Source organism: Benincasa hispida, chromosome 8, assembly GCF_027475165.1.
Source record: "Benincasa hispida cultivar pf3 chromosome 8, pf3_genome.v1.1, whole genome shotgun sequence".
NCBI classification, from domain to species: Eukaryota; Viridiplantae; Streptophyta; class Magnoliopsida; order Cucurbitales; family Cucurbitaceae; genus Benincasa; species Benincasa hispida.
In genome coordinates, this window is record NC_143485.1 from 38,635,542 (window position 1) to 38,652,339 (window position 16,798).

The window sequence follows — 16,798 nt, forward strand, 5'->3', positions numbered from 1 at the left end:
TGTTAAAGAAAAGTCAAAAGAAATGGATCAGTAGATGCATCAAAATATTTCAACTAAATTGACATATCCTTAATATTTTCATCATGACCCGACAACCAAGATTTCTATTTGAAACAAGCCCCTAGATTTCCACACATCCTTGGTTTTTTTTTTCTCTCCAAACTTTTGAATTTGGTTTCTCATGTGACATGTCTACTTTGTAAGTCTCAATCGACCCATTTTTTATCCCTTTAATTTTTTTTTTAATTGTGGTCTCTTCTGTTCTGTTTCTTAGTGCTCATTGCCATTAATTTTTCATTGCTTCAACTTTTTATGCCTTTCAAGATTTATTCATTTATTTTGGCTTTATTACTGTATTTTTGGCTTTGATGATATGTCAATGTCACCTACTTGTTTAAGGGGACAGTTTTTCATTTGTTTATATCTGATTTTGATTGTCTTTTTTTTTTTTTGAGGGGGGGGTCTCAATTTGTAATTGAAAAGACATTATTTTCCACAATAATATGATGTTCCACAAATGATGTTATCTTCTTGGTACTCTATGTCATCTTCATATTATAATATTGATATGAGTGGTTTGGATATTTATATATTATATACATATATTCATTTTAGTATAATCCAAACTTTAGGGAAAAAGGGCAATTATATTAGATTATTTTTTAATTCACTTGCAATATGTTAAAAGGAAAACATAAAAAGGAAAAGGAAGATAGGTTAAGTTGCCTTTATTGTCTGTTCATTGAATATGATTTCAATGAATGAGCTAGCAAGCTCAATTCTTTTCCTTTTTTGTCAGTAGTTTTGCCTTTTACCTTTTTTTTTAAAAAAAATAAAATCATTTCTTTGAAATATATGAAAATAAACATTATTATATATTGTAAGTTTTTAGAATATATGTTAAATGATTAAATTAAATGTATTCTAATTTAATAACAACTTGACTAACTAAGTATTTCTTTTATGGAGTGATGATTAAATTATGTCTAAAAATTATTGGAAAAAAAATCTTTTTGATCCCTAGATTTTGGGTTTAGTTTTCTATTTGGTCGGCTTTGGTTCTAGTTTCTATTTGGTTCTTAGATTTCAATATGTTACACATTTAGTCCTTAAGTTTTGATTTTGGTTTTAATTCAAACCCTAAGTTTCAAAATATTTCGACTTTAACATTCAGATTTGTGTTATGTTTCAATTTATTCCCTAGATTTCAAGATTTTACTTTTTTAACATCGATTTTTCATTAAATACTCACTTTATCAATTATTGATGTCAATGTTTATTAATTAATTTAAATAATCATGAAGTGAAATTTTAATTTTAATTCTAAAAGTGATGGAAAATAGTGAAACTTAATTTAATTATCATTCATTTAATTATTTTAAATTATCAACATACATTAATATTAAAGAAAAAAAAATTAGTATTTAGTGAAAAATCGATATAACAATTGCAAATCTTGAAATTCATAGACCAAATTGAAACAAAACTCAAATGTTAAGGGTAAAATTATAACATTTTGAAACTTAGAGACTTAATTGAACCAAACTCAAAACCTAAGTATTAAAAGTGTAATATTTTGAAATTTAGAGACCAAATAGAAATTAGATCCAAAATTTAGGGACCTAAAATATATTTTTTTTTTCTTAAAATTATATCATTTTCATGTTAACCAAAATATCATTTTAGGATGTTTTGGTGGCTCACAATATATGTTTGAAAGAAAATGGGAAAAAAAAGTTACCACATTGTGATGTTACTTTACACGTGCGCACGTGCGAGGAATCAGTCAAACTAAGTGGATTCCCTTAGCTAGGGGCCTGGGTGGGTTTTATCTCCATCAAATAATGGTTTCAACAGTACGGTTGAATAAAGGTCTCTCAGGGAGAAAAATATGGTCTTTGAGAAAGAAAATTAAATATATTTATGTATATAGACTATTTTATTTGGCTTTATCTCATCATAGAATATTCCTTGGGTTTTTTTTTTGTTTTTAATGAATTTGCAAATATTGATAATTATAGGTCCATAAATGTTAGAACAAAATATATTGATAGAGAAATTTGAATTTCTAACTTCTTGATCGAGAACATATACTTTAATTAGAAATGAAGTTTACATATATTTAATTTATTAAATATTATTTGTTAATAGAAAAGTAATTTCATTAAAAAGAGCTTAATGTTCGTAATTTCAATATTATGATGTTTATTTATATAATTTACACAAAATTAGTCTTTTTAATACAAACTAGTGTGGAGACAGATTTGAACTTCCAATGCATGTTCATGTTATATATATATATATACACACACACACATAATTGAAATATATCTTTGAGAGTAACTAGATGGGTTCTAAGAAGGTTTGATTGAACTCTTTTTTATATTAAAGTAATTGGTCATGATAATTCAAAAAGAAATATGAAACTTTTTTCTTTTTTAATAAGAACCAGCTCATTGTGAAAAGGAGGATTATATATCACATTTCAGAGAGCTATAATTTCATGGAGTAGCTTTTTCCACTTTTCTGGTGGTAAATATTTTTCAGAAAGGGTGTGAATTTTTTTATTTTTTTATTTTTTTTAAAAAAAAGAATGATACTTTATTGAAAGACGTAGTTGAGATGTAAAAAGAAAGCGATCAACCAGAGAAGTTACAAGAAAACATGTCAATTGAAGGCAACTATAACAGCATTATAAGCATGAAAAAAAAATAGATTTAGTAGATCAAAGAGCATCCACGACCAACGAGTGTAATAAAATGTTCATATTTATGAACTGATTACTAAGAAAATGTTTCAAGCTCCAAATTGAGTTAGGTGGAGTGAGCTATTATAGTGCACCCATTGTTTGGACCCTCTATTATGATAATTGAAGATTACAATGATTTTAACTCGCAATTAGTTACATTTAAGACTATTTACAACCCACTTTAGTTACAATAAATACTATTTAGAAATTCTCTTTAGTGGTAATGAACTCACAATTAGCTACCATGAACACATGATAATATATATATATATATATATTTTTTTTCATGATAGACATTTTGTATAATTTTTGTTTGGTTATTGTATGTTCAAGTACGTAGAAATATATTCACATAATTTTGAATGATTTTTGTATTTTCATTTAAATATAAAATAATAGAGAACTAATAAATTACCAAATAATATTTCTAAACTAAAGTATAAAAAATTAATTACAAACAAAAATTTAAGAAGTTCTCAACTTTTGACATTTTTTTTAGCTTTGGTATAATTATAAAAAAAAAATGAAGTATAAAAAATGTTTTATATTTTCTTTCTTAAATTAAAGTATAAAAAAGGTAATTAAAAAAATGAAAAAATTTCAACTTTGACTTTTTTTTTTTAGTTTTAGTATAATTATAAAAAAATAAGCATAAAAATTGTTGTGAACATGAGGAGCATAATGAGAACACAGATACCAATAAAATATAACATCAAAATAAATATAATATAATCTAATAATAAAATAAATTAATATTAAAATAAATTAAACATAATATATAAATATATGAAATAAATAAATAATAAAAGTAAATAAAATAGAATGATGAATTTCTCCACTTTCTCTAATCTTTCTAGATTTTGCCCAATGTGTGTATTTCAAAACCCACCAAACACCACTATTTATAGGCAATTTGGCAAGTAGGAGGTGAATTACATGGACACTAATAATGTATAATGTTGAGACACATGGACAACACTTTAGAAAATGAGGGCATGACACATGGTCAATGGACACTAAGCATGGGCATCTAATGGACATCTATTATCATAATATTTATAATACTCCCCCTTAGATCCACATTATATATATGAAATATGCCTCGTTAAAACTTTACTAGGAAAAAACTCATTCGAAAAAAACCCTAGTGGAGGAAAAAGAGTACATGTTTCATATAATCTAATACTCTTAAAAAGAATCCAGTATATTTACTCTCCCTCATGGAAACATCACTTGAGATCTCTGAGTCATCGCATTTCAATATTGTGCATCAATTCTCAAAGGTTACAGTTGGTAATGATTTTGTAAATAACTCTACTAGATTATCTTTCGAACAAATTTGTTGTACAGTGATGTTACAATTTTCTTCATGATCATGAGTGTAGAAAAACGTTTGTGAAATATGTTTTGTTCAATCTCCTTTAATATATCCTCATTTAATTTGAGATATGCATGTTGTGTTGTATTTGTATAATATCGTTGGAAGATTTTTACTAGAAGACAAACTACATGTTCCACGAATGTGCTGAGTCATTGATCTTAGCCATACACATTCTCGAACAGCTTTGTGAATTGCAAGAATTTCAACATGATTTGAGGAAGTAGTCGTTATGGTATGTTTCATTGATCGTCATGATATAAAAATTCTTCTTCATGTACTAAGTAACTTGTTTAAGATCTAGCTTGTAAGAGTTAGATAACTAACATGCATCTTCACAACCAACTAGATCATAATTAGATTTATTAGAATAAAATAAATCAATGTAAACTAATTCTCAAATAAAACGTACCAAACTAATTCTCAAATAAAACGTATCAAACTGATTCTCAAATAAAACGTACCATGTGTTTAACTCTACCCCAATATCCTTCTTTTGGAGGAATATCATATATATGTAACAAAGTTATTGAAAAATACTACAAAGTGCAGTGTATAAACAAGTCAAGCTATATAAGCGCACTTTTTTTTCAAAATTTATGGTTCTTCAAGACCTAATATTCTTCATCATCTTTCTGAGATCAGATGATATATCCTACATCGAGTGAATGAACCACCATAGGATTATTATTCAATGATGCGCATAATCCACACATGATCTTTAATGTATAAATTGATGCAATTCCATTGCTCTATGCTTTATTTGCAAGCTAAAGAAAAATTTATCATCTCTATTTCTTTCTTAAAAAATTCTATTGTCTTTGAAATCTCTTCAGAGGTTTCTGCTTAAATCATCAACATATACTCAGGTTGTGATTTCTTTGTAAAATGATATAGACAAATAGGGTCATTTAGAGAATATATTTTCTCATAATTAATACCAGTCTATTGTGAGAATTATTGTGGGATCTGTCTCGCTTTATATCTTGTGACTTCACTCTATTTGTTTTACAAATACTCAACTTGTATCCCACATGTTTGACATTCTCTGATGTCTGGACTACTAATCCTCACGATTTGAAAAATGAGTTTATTTATATTGGATTGTTTCTTTCCATGTAAGTCAATCCTTTCTATGTTGATATTTTTCATACTCACTTTCATAAATAATATCGTGAGTAACACTGTATGCAAAAATGTTATCAACTTATATGGTTCCATAATTTATTGAGATCTCATTATTATCCTCATTTACTTCAATATCCTTCTGAGTACTCATATCTATGATTTCTTCTAGAACATCCATATTCTTAAATGAGTTATTTTATTGACTATTTCTTCTTCAATGATTTTTATCTTTGGAACCGAATAGTCTATCACGCTTCTGGCGTATCCTAGACTCATTAGTGACAACTTACTGCATTTAATGAAGCATTTGCAACTGGTATATGCAATTTGGTCACTTTCTTAACATTTATAAATGCATCTAGTAACTGATTTGCTATGTTTGCAAATGAATTATTTTTTGAACTTCAGGTTCACATTGATTTGTACGGGGATCTAAATGAGACAATAAGGTGCATCATGTAATTTCTTTTTCCAACTTTTTAATTCCTCCCCCTAATGTTGGAAAATTTGTCTCATTAAAATGACAATCAACAAATCGTACAATAAATACATTACCCATCTGGGGTTCAAGATATTTAATAATTATTGGGAATCATATCCAACATATATTCTTAACCTCCTAAGATGACCCATCTTCGTACATTGTGATGGAGCAATTGAAACAAATATTGCACATCTAAAAATTCTCATATGGAAAATATATGGCTCATGGCTATAAGCTAATTGTAATGGGAGTACTCATGATAAGTTACTAGCCTAATGCGTACAAGTGACGCCACATGCAAAATAGCATGTCCTCATACAGATGTAGGAAGCTTAACTTTTATAAACAATGGTCGAGCAATTAACTACAAACATTTTATGAATGATTCTGCTAAACCATTTTGTGTATGAATATGAGATATAGGATGTTCAACACTTATCCCAATTGACATACAATAATTATCAAAAGCTTGGAATGTAAATTCACCAGCATTATCAAGATGAATGGTCTTAATTGTATAATCAGAAAATTGTGCTCTTAACTTAATTATTTGAGCAAGTAAACTTGCAAATACAAGATTTCGACTTGATAATAAGCACATGTATGACCATCTTCTGGATGAGTATATTAATACCATAAAATATCTCAATGGTCCACTTGGTGGGTTAATAGGTCCACATATATCACCATGAATTCGTTCTAAAAATGTAGGAGATTCAATTCCCACTTTAGCTGGTGATGGTCTAATTATCAATTTTCATTGAGAACAAGCATCACATGATAATGCATTAGATTGAAGAATCTTCTGGCTCTTCAATGAGTGTCTATTTGAATTCTTAATAATTCTTCTCATCATTATAAACCCTGGATGACCTAATCTGTCATGCCAAATTGTAAATATGTCTGGATTCATGAACTTCGGGTTCATTGTTGCATATGTTTCAATTACTCATATATGAGTATAATATAATCCAAAAGATAAAGCAGACAACTATTCTAGTATACATTTTTCATTTCATACTGTAGATATAATTTATAGATATTCCACATTATTCTTACTATCATTCTCAATACGATAACTATTACAACGTATATCTTTAAAACTAAGTAGATTTTTCTTTAATTAACTAAAGAACAATGCATTGTCAATTGTAAATTTTATTCATGTAGGCAAAATAATATTTGTTTTTCCAAAGCCTTTAATCAAGTTTGTAGAACCTAATATCGTATTGACTTTTGCTTCCAACATTATCAGTTTGGAAAACTATTTTCTACTTGTAAATATTGTATGTGTAGTTGCACTGTCTGTCAGACATAGATCTTTTTTACTCAATTTTTATTCACCAACATATGAAAATGATCAGGTTTCTTCATTAAACGAAAATAATTACAATAAGAAAAACAACACTTGGAATATACAAAATTTAATATTAACCAAGAAAAAAACACATGAAAATAAAAAATAAAAAATCGGACAACATTAATACTAAATATTCTCAAAATCAAAATAAACACTTGTTATGCCATCAATTGTGCCAATTTTCTCTTCGGGAGTTTTGAAAAAATGTGCCACATCCAAATATGTTATATTGGATTGGTAAAATATTTCATTATCCTAGTATGCAAAATTTGCTTCCACATTTTTCCCTTTTTTCTTCAAAGAGGCTTGATAGAGATCAACTAAGTGTTTTGACGTACGACAGGTACGTGACCATCGGAAGCATTTATTTTCAATATTTTTTGAACTCTTATCTTGTGAAGTTTTTCCTTCGTGATCATCATTTTGTATGGTTCTTTTGAAATTTGAATGATTAGAACGACCACCACAAAAATCATAATTATTTCTTCCTCTGCCACGGTCAGAACCTCGACCACAACCACGACCTCAACCACGATATTAATATTCACAACATTCATTTCAGGGAATGGTTTTATTTTAGTTGGTCAAGATTCATAATCTTTCATCAATAACTCGTTATTTTGTTCGACCACGAGAAGACATGAAATTAGTTCAGAATACTGTTTAAAACCTTTATTTCAATATTACTATTGCAAGAGCATATTCGAAATGTAGAAAAATGTATTATCTAACATATTGATTTAAAGTTTTGGAGTCTCAAGTTCATCAATTTACGACGAGCTTTAGGAAAAAAATTTGTTTTCCGATGATCATATTTTTATGGCATCCAGGTGTATTTGGGAATCAAGTACTAATGACAAATAATTATTACCATTAATATCAAATGCTACAAATTCTAATTTTATAATATTTTCATAGTAACACTATTACAAAATATTATATTTATATTAGAAATTTAATATACATAAAATATGTAAAGCAACATTAAATCTATTAATTATAACGACAGAGAAAAATCGATATACTTTTAGGACTACCTTTAGCGAGGAAAACGATAGGAGCTCGTGCTGATAATGTATTGTGAACTTGAAGAATACAACAAGAACATGGATACCAATATAATATAACTGAATAATAAAATAAATTAAACATAATATATAAATATATGAAATAAACAAATAACAAAAGTAAATAAAATAAAATGATGAATTTCTCCACTTTCTCCAATCTTTTTGGATTTTGCCAATGTGTATTCTAAAACCCACCAAATGTCACTATTTATAGGCAATTTGGACACTAATAATGTGTACTGTTGAAACACATGGACAATACTTTAGAAAATGGGGGTATGACATATGGTCCATGAACACTAAACATGAACATCTAATTGCATCTATTATCATAATATTTGTAATACAACCAAACTTCTTTCCTAAAAGATTGTTATTAAAAGAAATAGAAAAATATTCAGCTTTGACCATTTTTTGGCTTTAGTATAGTTACAAAAAATGAAGTATAAAAAAATTTAATTAAAATAAATTCTATTCTTAAATGTAAGTATAAAAAATGTAATTACAACAAAAATGAAAAAGTTTCAACTTTTAGCATTTTTTTTTTAGCTTTACTATATTTATAAATCGTGAAGCATAACAAATGTAATTACAACAAAATTTGAAAAAATAGTAGAAAACTTCTAAACACATATTATAACATGTGGAATACAAATTTTATAACTCACACTATTTTAGTCGACCTCCAAACATCGACTATTGTAACTCATAAATTATAATAATTACAGACTATAATAATGAACTAACTTAGCGCCTCAAACACCTCTTAAAAATATTTTTAATATTTTTGAACGTTAGGTTCCAAGTGTGAAAATAAAAAAATATTGGTGCAAATGTTTGAATGAAATTGAATTTCATTTTAGGATTAATATCAAAATGGCGGTAATGAAGAAATAAAGAAGCCATTGCAATTGCCGAAAATACTAGGCCCTTTGTTCTAGTTTCACTCATGGAAAAAGTCATGACCAAGGTATCAAATGTGGATATTGATAGAAATATTGAAGTATTAATTTTACGGAAATTTCGATTAAAATATCGATAAAATAATCTATTTTGATGGATATTTTTGAAAAAAAATTGTAGAAAGAAAATATGTAAAAAAAATCAAATTTAATTAATAAATAAATATTTTATGATTTTGTTAACATACTATTATTTATATTATATTTAAATTAATGACATTTTGGTGATTACTTTTTGTGTTTGGTGGGTATCTTTACTATATAATGAAAATATCGATTAACCCCTCATGTTGATGTAGAATCCATGGGAATGTGAAAATATTGATAGAAATATCGATATGTCGACGAAAATTTAATATTACGATCATGATCGAGTTCTAATTTATTTATTTTGGCCAGATTCTTGGTGTTAATTATTATTTGAACTTTTAACATTCTAATTGATATATATGTCTATATTAATGAAGATATGTTAAGATTGGCAAAATAATGAAGCATAATTATCAGTACTATATAAAATTTAAACGTATTAGATAATTAAGTTTTGTTTTATAACTATTATTTTGTTTTTTTGTGAATGAAGCTAGCTTATAAACATTATACTTCTCCCGATGAATTTCTTTTGGTTTGTTATTTACTTTCTAAATGTTGGTTTCAAAATCCAAATTGTTAACTTTTTGAAATTTAACTATTGCTTTAACAAATGTGAAAATTTATAGTGAATAAATTGTGAGAAAATAAATATTAATTTAAAAAGAAAAAAGAAAAGAAAGTTTCAAACGAAATTGTTATCTCACAAAGTCTAAATTAAATAATATCATAATCTTTTAATGAATATTCAATTTATGAATATGTTCATGGGCAAATAAGAGACACAGTGAAGGAATCGAATTCCTCAGAAGAAACATGTGAATGCATGTGCTTTGAAAACTTGTTTTTGGAAATCGAGAAAAACATAGAAACATATAAAAAAACAGGATAAACATAAAATATATAAGCATACTTGAGAGGGAGAGAACTTATCCTTGAAGACAATCTCCAATGCTTTTCTCTCCATGTCATGAACACTTCAAACCACAAACCTCTTCCTCGAATTTCTCTGCATAAACACCAACAAGGACACCACCACTGGACCTTCCTTACTATTTTTCAACAAAAATCGAGATGATGGGATCTCTACTTTGGAGAAGGGAAGAATAACTTTTACAGATTGAATAGTTCGGTAAAAATTCTTTTCGAGAGAGTGTGTGTATTTTTGTTTTGTTGAGAGGCGATTGAGTGTGGGAGTATTATTTAAATGGTTAATTTTCATTGAAAAAGTCTCAAATAAAAAGAAAATTCTGGAAAATCTGGAATATCTTAACAAACTGATGAAATAATATTTCATAAAAGTTTAAATTTAGGGTTAGAAGAAGGAGAAGGAAAGAAAGAAACTGAGACTAAGGCGAGGATGGAGAAGAAAAACTCTTGAATTTCCATTGAAAATAAAGTAATATCTCATAAAAAATTTAGATTTAGAGTCTTTTTACACACTGCAGATACATAACTACAAGAAATCAGACCTTTAACGATGAATTAGTAGTGACTATTTCATAATCATCGCATCTTTAGTGATGAACTACAATTTTCATCTCTACCTATGCGACGAAACGATGATAAGTCAGAAAAATGCAACGATTAACACCAATCGTCGTTGTTGTTATGCAATGAAAAATTATATCATCACATAACATTTGCGAGAACAACAAAATATGTTGCACCATGCAACGAAAACTACATTCGATGCAGGCTACTTTGCGACAAATTAGGCTTTAGTCATAGGTCCAATAAATTGGGCAGGAGTTTTGACACTTAAGGATCTGTGATAAAAGTAGTTGTCGTCGTACACTACGATGAAATAGTGATTAGTCACAAGAATTTTTTTCTCCACTCTATTGCATTCACTCGAGGGTTTCAATTTTTACCCATGCATCCACTGTTCGTATGAAAAGAAAAAAAAAATCCGTCGTTCGTCTGAAACTAGAGAGGTTGTTCGCCGTTCGTCCCCTGTTCGCCATTGCATATGTCAAAAAGGTTGGTATTAAAGACAATCTACTTAACTACCTTTAATTTCTTCTCTATTTCTTATATCTAGTCAATGGGGGTAGAAATTTGTACATCTCAATTTCTTTATTTAATTTCTCTTCTAGGTATTGTTCTTCAATTTTGTAAATTACTATATTTTTTTCCTTACTCTAGTTTGTTATGTGATTAGGATGTCATTGTCTTGATTTCTTCTTTTTTGGATTAATCATCTTCTAGTATTCTCTATGTTCTTTCTTAAATCTGTTGGTTTAGGTTCAACTGTGAATTCTTCTTGTGTTTTAGTTTTTTGCCTCTTTCTTTGTCGTTGTGGGTTTTCCAATCCATAGGAGAATATTTTCAGATTATGCTTAGGAAAAGTACAACCTCATTTTCCAAGGTGATAATTAGAAATTGAAATTTTAGTCTTCTTGAATTTAAGTAATGATTTGAATTGATCTGCAATTCATGAAAATCTATGCAAGTTCCTTCGAAGCCGTGAAGATGAAGTATTTAACTTCGATAAAGATATCATCTTATGGTATGAAAGTTCAATAAAGAGCATATATATTATTATCTTATCTTCATAGCATATCAACACTGAAAACTTTGACACTTAATTTGCTCTTTTCTTTTCAATGTGTACATATGTAAATTCATAATTTGGAAATAGGCTTTATTTTTTGTGATATTTCTAGCTGTTCATTCCCTGAGGTAGAATGTTAAGTTCTTAAGTTCCAGGATCTTCTCCTTTATATTGGTTCATATTTGATGATGTTGTTAAGTTATTTTGGTAATCTGCCTATTTATCCCCATAAAATTCTATGATATAGTGCTCTACATGTCTTAAAATCGGCAGACACCATTCTTTTAGAGGATACAAGACACTCAGGAAAGTTGCTTCAACATTTCAACATTCCAAACCTCTTGTGATTTTGTTGAGGCATTTATTTGCTGATATTTAGTTTTCTTTTCCTTTTCCATTTGTTCTAATGAAGACTTTTAGATTTCAACTGAGTTTTCATAAATTCAACGAGTCTGAAAGAGAGCAAACAGTGTTGAAGAGATTAAAACATGGTGAAAATGTTCCCCTAATTTGTTACGCAGGGACACCAGCCATTAGTGACCTTGGTACTAAGTCGGTGAACCTGAACATTTTTAAATTTTAGTTCTTTCATATGGCTCTGTTTAGCATCTATCACTTTTATGATCTACATTTTAACCATTAGCATTACATAAAATATTTAGACTTGATAACTTAACCCATTAGTTGGAGAGGAAAAACTATTGGATATGTATAGGGAAAGAAGGTGAAAGTTTGGTGAAGATTTGAAACATAAAATGAATGTAATTATCATTATTTACAAATTTTTAAATTAGATTGAAACTTCAAATTAAAATGATGTTTTAGGTACAAATTTAACATATATAAAAATTAAATTTGTAGTTTCTTCAATTTGAATGAGTTACATTTTATTTTTATCAAGTAACAACTCAATTGAGTTAAATTTGATAAATATTTCAATTTTTGTATTTATTTGATTTTATGTTGTATTTTGGAGAGCTACTAAGTTGTTAGCCTATAAATAGCAACTTGGTTCTTCATTTGTAGTATCCCATTCTAAATTGAAGAGTTTGCTTCTCTCTTTTTTTCTTTCTTTTGTTCTTGAGTTGAGTTGAAAGCAAACATCCAAGAGTTCTGCTAGATTCAAGTAGTTCGAGGTTGTAGTTCTACCGGAGTTAGTCGTTGTATCCTATTGAGATGATCGTTGTAGTCTGCTTGTAGCCCATGCAGATCAATTGTCTTCAAGACAATGCTTACAAAAAGCGCGTCTTGCCTATGTTGTGAAGTCTCCAAAGATTTTGAAGTTCTTTCAATTCTTTGGTTATTTTCATATCTAAGCCTTGTTACACAATCTGCTTTCGTTTGAGTTTGAATATTATACATTGAGTGTATTATTTCTAGTAATTGAGATGTAATCAGTTTGCTAGTGTATTCAGTTTTGTATATATCATTTCCCCCCAACAATTTGAAGACAATTATTATATTTGAACTGATGGCTGAAAACTCTTCCACCAATGTCGCTACTTCTACCATTGTCAAACCTCAGGCTGAAAACTCAGATAAGTTCAAGGAAGACAATTTCAAGAGGTGACAATAGAAGATGATCTTCTATCTCACTAGACTAAATCTTGCTCATATTTTAAAGAAAGATTGCCCAATTATCCCGTCAGAAGCTGTAACACTTGAAACAGAAGCTGAAAGCAAGCATGCATGCATTCAGACTTCCTATGTCGTAATTATATACTTAGTGGTCTTGAGAACACTTTGTATAATGTCTATTACAATGCCTACAATATGTCAAAACTATTGTGAAAAGCATTAGACAAGAAATACAAGCTAGAAGATGGTGGTACTAAGAAATTTCTTGTGGTAAAATTCTTAGATTATAAGATGATTGATACTAAGTTGGTAGTCAATCCGATGAAATTGCAAATTATCATTAGTTATTTGGAAGTAAAGGATTGGACATCAGTGACTCATTCCAAGTTGCTGCTGTGATTGAGAAGTTACCTCATTCCTGGAAGGATTGTTATCTCAAAGACAAGCGAAATGAGTTATCCATGGAGAACCTCGAGGTAAAACTCTGTCTAGAAGAGGATAATAGAAATGGAGATGAAAATCCGCTAGAAGTTGAAGTCAAGGCTCATATTGTTGAAGCTTTAAAACATAAACCCAAGAAGCAGAATTTTAAGAAGAAAAATGTGAATAATGGGTCAAGGAATGATGCTAGTAAGTGCATTCGTGGTAATTGTTGGGCTTGTGGTAAGAGTGACCATACTGTTGCAATGTGCAGACATAAGAAGGAACAAAGTTCCAACAATCAAGCCAATATCGTGAAAAATGACGATCTAATTGGTGTCATTTTTTAGGTAAATATGGCATCAGACAACAAAGGTTGGTGGATTGATACTAGTGTTACTAGGCACTTTTGTAAGGACAAGACATTGTTCATTACATATGAGAAGCTAGATGGCAACGATAAGCTGTACATGAAAAATATTTCAACCACCTCTGTGGAAGGCAAAGGGAAGATCCTACTTAAATGGACTTCTGGAAAGATACTTACCCTCAATGATGTGTGGAATGTGCCAGAGATTTGAAAGAATCTAATGTCAATAACCCTTCTTAACAAAATTAGGTTCAAGCTTGTATTTGAGTCAAATAAAGTTATTTTGAAAAAATGGGGAATGTATGAGGGAAAAAGCTATCTAAATGATGACATGTTCAACTTGAATGTATTGGCACAAATGCCAAAGATATTAATAATTTCAACTTTTCTACTTAGATTGTTGAGTTGTGTGATATTTGGTATTCTAGATTGGGACATGTCAATCATCATTCTTTAAATAGAATAGTAAGCTTAGGACTATTGTTGAATTTTAATATTAATAATAGACACAAATGTGAGGTTTGTGTTGAATCAAATTTTACTATAAAGTCATTTTCATCTGTGGAAAGAAGTAATGATGCTACTCGATTTAATCTACAGTGATGTATGTGACATGAAAAGTATTCCCACAAGAGGTGGTAAGTGATATTTTGTCATATTCACTGATGACTGTAGTGAATATTAATATATATATTTATTATATAGTAAAGTGAAAGTTTTAATGTTTTTAAAACATATAAGATAGAAGTTGAAAATCAACTTGAGAAGAAAGTAAAGGTGCTCATACCAGATAAAGGTAGTGAATCATCATCACTTTATGAATTCTATGAAGTTAATTGTAACGATCCGACTCCCTAGGACTTAAGTTAGGCCGTTACTAAAAAAAATATGCATGCATGGAACTTAAAACGACACTCTTTTATGGTGAAATAAATGCTAATTAGATAAGGGGAGTTCAAAAGTCCTTAATTAAATGCAAATGTTAAAACAACAATAGGGTACCCATAAATCATAAAGGTTAATAAATAAGTACGAAAAACAATTCTCAATAATAAGTTTCAAACACCAAAACTAAAATTTAGCAAAACATAAAAGGAAATCTAAGTCTTATGAGCGAAAGCATAAAAATGGTCTCAATGGCTCGATCACGGATTCCGCTTGTCATTCATCGGCACGTCCCTACCCTTACCTGAAATAACAACATGAGAACGAATGAGTATAAAATACTCAGTAAGTAATCTTGCTACTGGGTCAAGCTAGGCATCTATGTCCTCTAGATGCTACCTCTGGTGAAACACATAAACTGCTCTAGTCCTCATGGGACACATATACACATGATACAGAAGGAAACTGAGTCCTATCCTACTGTAGTTAAGTATGCCCATTACCTCTGGTGAATCTCGAAGAAAACACAATATCTAATGGGAATCTAACTAATTAGTAAGGACATTTGCACAGTCTCAACATCATAATCATCAAACCTCAACATCATGGCTCTACAACATACACATATACCTCAACATCATGGCTCTACAACATACATGTATACCTCAATATTCTCAGATCAAATACAACCATATGGAATCAAGTATCATCTCATGCTAGCATTCAAGTGTCTAGGTGCACAAATAAATCTTTCAGATCTTTTACCAAAGCATACATTGGTTATAATATACTATCAGTCTATCATGTTGTTATTCTACCATAATATTCATCTATCATGCTAGCATACATCTAGAGTATGGCCCGTGGGCAGTTCCAGTAATAAGATTACTTACCTCGAAATTAAATCTAACAAAAAGTAATCTACACCCTCCTTTAACTTAGTAAAATTCTTGAATCGCACCCTGAATAAAAAAAATTAAAAAAAATTAAGTTCGACAATCTGGACTAAATTCCAAATACGAAAATACCTCATATGCCACAAAACAACTTACTCAAACGATGTGCTGATCCAGAAATCTATTCCAAGCTTAGCACGGAGATTCCAATCTATTCATAACCCAAAATTCCTAAAGCCAGCTCTAATCGTACTAGGTAGTGGTTCCCGATACCTTGAAAGTTCAATCCACGCTTCACAACATAATTGGTATAACCAAAATTAGACCAAAACTCAATGGGTGACCAAACCCATTCAAGAAAACACACAAATCTTAGATCTTACCCCATATTCCAAGCTTCTGGCGAAAACCCCACGGAATGGCGGTAGAAGAGGATGAACCCGACAGCTAGCAGTTGCTATACTGGTGGACAGCGGCTAGAAGGGCAAACCGGAACAGCGCGGAGCAGATTTGAACAATGACACGGGTATCAAAATGTCGGAACGACTGCTGATGCATCTGGAAGCGACGACCGTCGAGGGGTTCGCACGCGGTCGGGCCTCGACGAACGGTGGGGCGTTGACTGGGTAGCAATAGTAGCAAAACGCAACAAAGGGTGGTCGGCTAGGGCAAAAACCTGGACGGCAAGTGGCTAAGGTCGAACCGTTGGCGTCTGGACAACGGGCTGAGGAGGGCGGCGGTCAAGGTCAGCGGCGAGAGTGAGCGACTGCTAAGTCTGCGTGAGGAAGAAGAGGGAAGGGGGAAGAAAAAGAAAAAATAGGAAAGAAAAGGAAAATAAATAAAATAAAATATATTTTATTTTATTTTATTC

The 16,798-nt window shown here is 29.8% G+C and overlaps 1 long non-coding RNA gene across 1 annotated transcript; it reads right to left on the minus strand.

Moving 5' to 3' along the window:
- Positions 1-15,091: 15,091 nt before the first annotated feature.
- On the minus strand, positions 15,092-16,798 carry LOC120082408 (uncharacterized). The gene is made up of 4 exons (XR_005483165.2): positions 16,311-16,798; positions 16,084-16,219; positions 15,925-15,993; positions 15,092-15,335 (listed from the first exon to the last, which is right to left on the minus strand). It is a non-coding gene; the product is annotated as an uncharacterized LOC120082408 (long non-coding RNA).